At 43.3% G+C, this 6995-nt stretch overlaps 1 pseudogene; it reads left to right on the top strand.

The window, feature by feature from the left end:
- The first annotated feature begins 2471 nt into the window (after positions 1-2471).
- LOC123170715 (uncharacterized) lies at positions 2472-6715 on the top strand (annotated as a pseudogene).
- Positions 6716-6995: the final 280 nt, after the last annotated feature.

Below are 6995 nucleotides of genomic sequence, written 5' to 3'. Positions count from 1 at the left end.
TTGCGATGCCAATCATTGATCTTCTCTGAAATCTATTATCAATGAGCATTAGATTAATGACTTATATGTTATTATTAATCACCAAAATCACCCATGGATTAGTTGCACTTTCAGAGGGGCTAAATTTTTATTATACTTTAGGTTTAATTGCACGACCTTAACATACACTGCAAATCAAACCATCCTTAGTGAAAAGTCAATCCACAGTACATAGAACGATTAAACCAACGTAAACACACAAGCGATCACCACAGTACATAGGTCACCTTCGTTAGCGGAGCCAGAACAATCAAACCAACTTAATATAAATGAAACCATCCTAAGTGAAAACAAACATGATAGGTAAATTTCCATATATATCAAATGCAAATGAAACCATGTATTTTTAACAGTTTGGCATATTATGGGTCAAACCAAGAAAAATAGGCGCACTTGATGCAAGTTGACTGTAACCTCAAAGACGAGCGGCGGCACGGCGAGGTACGGGGCACGGGCGGCGGCGGCTCGGGTTAATGCTCCTGTGGCGGCGGCTCGGGTGACATCGGCGAGGTTATGGCTCGGACACGCATGTTGCGACACAACTGCTTGGGTGACATCGGCGAGGCTAGGGCTGGAACGCACAGGCGCGACACAGCTGCTTGGGCGATGTCGGCGAGGTTAGGGCTGGGACGGCCAGGCGGCAACACAGCTGCTTGGGTGACGTTGGCCAGGTTAGAGCTGGGAGGGCAGCGACGGCGGCTCGGACGAAGCCGGGACAGGCACTAGGGTTCGAGTAGAGGCCCAATATTGGGAAAATTTCCTAATGTCCCGCTGGATACTCATATAAGGATGTTTTATCTTGGAGGTTTGGCTGTCTGGCGAATCCCACTAACACTCACGATGACGCAACTAGGAAATGGAAGAAATCTTCGACCCATATGTTAATTATAGCTAAATGATGGATTCACTTTAGTCCTTACTGGAGGAGTGCTTTTTTGTAAAGCATTTATTTTCTACATTTTACTCTACAAATGCTATCGAAAATAGCTTCCGTGATATCTGACATAGCTATAGCACAGACTTCCCGGAAATGCCGCGGAAAAATCTATTTAAAACCTTGTACATGGTTTGTCTTTTTTGTTACAAATGAAATAACAACTTACGAACTTTCCAGGTCCAAAACAACATTTGAACTGCAATGTGTGCAAAACAAAACAAATTTTTTGTTTGGTGCAGCATAAATACTAATAATAATATAGCTTGATAGAAAACTGTCATTTTATATAATAAAGCTGCAGGGAATAATACAATTTTTTGATGACACACGGTAGTTCAAAAGCTGTTCTTAACTACCAATTTTGAGGTGCACATATTATTTTATTTTTGGACAAAAAATAGAGTAATTCCATGCATGTATATCGAGTTCTCAAACGCAAGAAATGGATGGCTAGATAAGGGGGTGTACTGAACCGTTTTGGCGCACCATATATAAACACTAAAATAATATGGCTTAATGGAAAATAATACTCATTTTGTACAATAAAGCTGCACCAAGAAAACCCTATTTGTTTTCCCGCATTGTAGTTTTAGAGTTTGTTTTTGACCCGGAAAGTTTGAGATCCATATACTATTTCGTTTGGGAGAAAAGAAAGGGGAAATTCCGTGCATTTTGAACTTAACATAGAAAATGTATGGCTAAATAAGGGGTATATTGAACCCAGAGTTTTAAACAGTAGACTACGCCATTTAGCGTCGGCTAGCCCAATAGCTATGAAAAGATATAGCAGAGCTCTAAAGAATCTATGCCCCTTTAGTGCTTTCTTAAATCATAAAAAAAATAAACATACCATAAGGCATCATATATGATACATCGCATATACATGGAATACACATGTCCAAGTATTAAAACACAGACCATTGGTCAGACATCCTAATTAAATAACCAAGCTTTGTATTAATGCTTCATCATATAAATACATACATACATATATAGAAAACCAATAAGAACAATGATGCTTAGTGGCTTAGTAGAACTCACTCGTGTCCCGCCTATGGCTATACCGACTTAGGAGCGCTAAATGATTCCAAATGTAGTGCTATAGAGGAAATTAGCAAGCTATAAGCATCATTTTCAATTGATCGTTAAAAAGTGCATAGTTTTAGCAGAAGCACTTTCAAAAAGCTATAGCGGGCTATTTAAAACTTTGAGTGAACCTGGTTTCGGCCACACCTTCCCTGTTATAGAGCGTGAAACTTCCCGAAAGAATGTGAAAGTGCAAGAAACGTGTTGCATAATTAACCCGTGTACTATTAGTCTGCTGCCTGCAAATCTACTACGATCACTGTGGGCCGCAGCAGCCATGGCCGCCGGGACGCAGGTGTAAATGGTGTTAGCTCCGGTGAGCTGCCACTGGTCGCATAACAAGAGGTAGGTGGTGGCAACGTTACGCTACCGGCGTCATCAGTAGTTAGACATGTCAGCTCCCCGGGAGATGGCGGTGCCTGACCTTAGGTTACAGGTTGTAAACGAATTTTGTTGAAACTTCCAATCCACTTGCCGCTCGTCAAAACTCTCAATAAAATAAAACACCACACCATTTTGACAGTTTTTTGCGACATAAGTGCAACAAAGGTCTTTGATTATATTTTTGGCCTACGAGGTCTTTAAGTTTCCATACAAGTTACAGTTTAACAAGTTACTAGCGTTGTTTCAGTTATGGTCAGACTTTTTCCATCTAATTTAGTTATATCCTTGGTATTACCGATACGGTGTCGAGGTTCCAGCGAAAGGGGTGGGAGCGGATCTGTCCCCTGGAGGGGCTGGGCTCATGGCAGTGGGGTCGTCCTCATCATCAACGATACATGCGGCAGGAGCAGCAACTGCTGCTGCTTCCGAAGGTGAAGAAGAAGATAATGACGATCAACTCGTGGTGGCTATGGCGGCGACCGATAGTTCTGTTCCGAGAGGGGCATTTTTTCAGCCTCGTACGCCAGAGGACCACGTTATGGTGAAGCTAGCAGAATGGATAAGGAATCTTGCACAATGCGACACAGCTAATGGGAAGCCAATACCATCGGTTACTGTAGTGGCATCGGGTAACCAAGAAACCAGTGATATTGCAGATAAAGCACTGGATTTGTGGGGAGAACATAGCCGGTACAGACGCACGCGCAGTGTCCTGGTCGACATCACAGCAGTGCACTTCTATTCTCGATTGCTACGAGCACAGGACATTCTCTACTACATCCTGCGGGAGCTCGAAAAACAGGAAAGTGAACTGGGAAAGAGACAGGAAAAGGAATTGGAAAAACAGGAAATTCAACACATCGGAGAGGAGGGGAACGATACATGGAAAAGACACCATGGTGTTGAATCGGAGAAGGATATTTGGAGGAGAAAACGTGGTATTGAGAAGGAGAAATGGGGTCGGATTAACGGAATCGCCAATAATATCGGAGTAATAATGGTGGACGATAAGAAAAACTATTGAACAAATGAAGGCGGGCGGCAACATGCAGGTGCAGCTCAACCTGGATGACGGCCAAGCAAGCCTGAAGGATTCCGCTAAACATGAACCCTTAGAAGTGCTCCTACGAGCATTGTGGCTGCTTGAGCAAAAGCCACCTGATGCTCAAAGTCTGCATGCAGCTAGCCATGGAAATATTGAAGCCAACAGCTTGGAAGAAAATGATGCACACACGACAAGATCATCAAGGAAACAGCCAAGAGGCTGAAAAAACATATGGAACAAAAAGCAGGTGAAAAACTAGAGAACAATATGGAAGACCAAGTACCCACAGAGCCAATTCGTCTAAAGGAAGACCAAGCACCCGAAGAGCCAATTCTTCTGGCGGAAGACCATTATGAACAAATCCTACGGGAGGTGTTCCCCCCGGGGACTAAGAACCCGCAGGTCAGGGAGGAAGACTCCAAGCAAGCAACCGCCACTGGAACAATTATATTGGTTGAGGACCAATTTAAAGAAATGTTCTACAGGAGCTGCAGGAAGAAAAATCCATCGGGACACTAGATATAACTAAGCTGCAAGAGAAAAGTTCTGTGAAGAAACTACATACAGCTGCCGATAAACTTGTTGAAGATACCCTGGAGAAGATTAAACAAATAAACAGGAAGATATATCAACAGCTCAAGATCAAAGGGATCATGGACAAAATTACAGACTGTTTGAAGAGAAAAGGTGATGACAAGCTCTTTGTAATCCTCAAACTTGATGAAGACTATGTATCCGGATGGGAGGAGACAAAAAATGCTTTTAGCATGTCTGGCAGCATAGTCGGTGCACTGATGTTGACCCTCGAAGAAAACAGAGATCTTGCCAAAGATTATTGTTTTCCACAGCAGGAGCCTATAGACTATTCTGTTCGTGGCCTCTACCGTGATATCGTACTGGAGCTTGCAAACAAGCACATGAAAGAGGATAGCACCAAGACTCTTCTTGACATCTTGGACAAGTGTAAGCAACATGAATTCTGCATGAAGATCTTCGTTCATGCATTGCACGCCAACCCCAAGAGGAGCAAGAAAGAGCTAAGCATGTTGGACAGCACCCTGCAGCAGGTTTCAGACAACTCAATGGACAACATTGCTAACAAGATGTTCAAGTTCTCTTATAGGGATCTGCCTAATGAATACAAGTCATGCTTGTTGTACCTAGCAATTTTCCCTAGACGACAACCCATCAGGCGGTCAACCTTGATAGGACAGTGGGTTGTAGAAGGGCTGATAACCAAGGAAGACTGGGCCAGTTCTGTGCGTCATGCCAATTGATGTTTTGACATGCTCGTCAACCTATGGCTTGTTTATCCTGCTGATATTGGTGCTACAGGAAAGATTAAGAGCTGTTTGATTGGTGATCGAGTTCATGCATTCATTACCAAGATTGCTAGAAAAAGGCACATTGTGGAAAAACGCCTGTCACATTACTTGGCTCGCTACTTCTCCATTTTCCACAATCTCCGACTCCATGGCTCTGACAAAATCGACAGATTCTTCCAAAAGCTCTATGAAGAATCATCTCGAGTATCTCTGATCAAGGTGTTAGATCTCGACAGTTGCCAGTGCTTTGGAGGGAGGAACCAAAGCTACCTCAAGGACATATGCAACACAATGTTACTGCTCAAGTATCTGAGCCTAAGGGGAACAAATGTTAAACATCTTCCTAGTGAAATCAACAACCTCTGTGAGTTGGAAGTATTGGATATCCGGGAGACCAGTGTGCGAGAATCTGCAACAACAAATGTCATACTCCTGAAGCTGAAGCGTTTGTTGGCTGGTCGAGTTAATCAAAGTTCAGGGCTAAGCAGAACTAAAATATCTAGTGTCAAGGTTCCTGACAAGGTCGAACAAATGGTAAACTTCGAGGTATTGTCCAATGTCCAGCCACGGAATAATCAAGATCTAAAAGATATTGGAAAGTTGTGGCAGCTTAGGAAGCTCGGTGTTGTCATTGGGCACAAGGAGAAACACCTCAGGTATTTGCTTGGAACTATCAGTGACCTGCATGACTGCCTCCAGTCTTTGTCAAACACACTTCTTTCCAAGATTCCGAAAAGCCCTCCCAAGACTCCGAAAAACCCGCCAGAAAGTCCGAAAAGCGTTCCCGAGACTCCGAAAAGCCCTCCCGAGACTCGTAAAAACCATCCCGAGACTCCGAAGAGCCCTCCCGAGACACCTAAAAACCATCCCGAGACTCTGAAAAACACTCTCAAGACTCCGGAAAGCCCTACCTGTGAAGACCTTCCAGAGGTTATTCTTCGTGACTGGAAACAACCTCCCAAGCTTCTTGAGAGTCTAAGCATTACTGGAACCACACAAAGGGGGCAACTTCTTCGACAGTTGACCAAAGACGACGGAGAACTCAAACTAGCGAAGGTAACTTTACCTAGAAACAAGCTAAAGCAGGCTGATCTGAAGGTCCTTGCCAACCTGCCCAAGATGGTCTGTCTTAGGCTCTGTGATGAGGCATACACGGATAGCAAGCTCACCTTCAGCAAGGAAGATTTCAAAATTCTCAAGTGCTTTCTTGTTGAAGGCTCCAACATGACTGACATCAGCTTTGAAGGCGAAGCTTCGAAACTCGAGAAGATTGTTCTGTCCTCCACCAGTGGCCTAGAATCTCTTTCTGGAGTCGAATACCTAGAGGAACTTAGGGAAGTCGAGTTGAAGAACAGCAATAAGATTTCATTATTTAACAAGGCCAAAAACATATCCAACGTGACTTGTTGTCATACCAAGCTGAGTCAAGATGAGGTACAAATTCTCGTCAAGATACCAAGAATGCACTGCTTAGTACTCAAGGAGAACTCTTATCCCGATCCCGACAATCATCTTATTTTAAACAAAGACAGCTTCCCATGGCTCAATGTTCTTATTGTCGACTTTTCCGTCACCACCAAGATCAGCTTCAATGATGGATCTGCTCGTAAGCTCGAGAAAATTGTCTTCTCCTTCACCAAGGAGAATTTCGATAAAGCCTTCACCAAGGACATGGTGGGTACTCTCTCCGTCTCCGGCACTGAGACCCTTCCAAAACTGAAGGAGGTCGAGTTCAATGGTGATTTGGATCCGACTGAGGTGAGCGGAGCATTGAAAAAAAATGAGAACAAACCTGTGTTTACATACAACAAACCAGAAAAACAATACCAAGAAGCAGGAAAGATAGAAGAAAAGAATGATGCTCGAAGATTTGCATCATTCTGGAAGAGAGGGGATTGATGCCGGAAGAGCCTTTCCTATCATCCATTCATCATCAAATACCATCCCATGGTGTGGTTTGTGTGGGAAAATTGTGTCTTTCTGTCCGCCTTGCATGTGTGGGCAAATAAATTATGTATCTACTGTATCATTTGTATGTTTTTTTTTAGAATGTATGTGCATTGAGTGAGTGTATATGTCCCTGCTACTTATTCTACGTGTGTCCTGTAACTAAGAGTGAGCATCTGAAATGGTGTGTACATGTGTGCTTTGTAACTCAGATTGAGCAGATGTAATGTGT

This window comes from Triticum aestivum, chromosome 7D (genome assembly GCF_018294505.1).
Source record: "Triticum aestivum cultivar Chinese Spring chromosome 7D, IWGSC CS RefSeq v2.1, whole genome shotgun sequence".
NCBI classification, from domain to species: domain Eukaryota; kingdom Viridiplantae; phylum Streptophyta; class Magnoliopsida; order Poales; family Poaceae; genus Triticum; species Triticum aestivum.
This window is presented reverse-complemented; position numbering and strand designations above follow the sequence as displayed.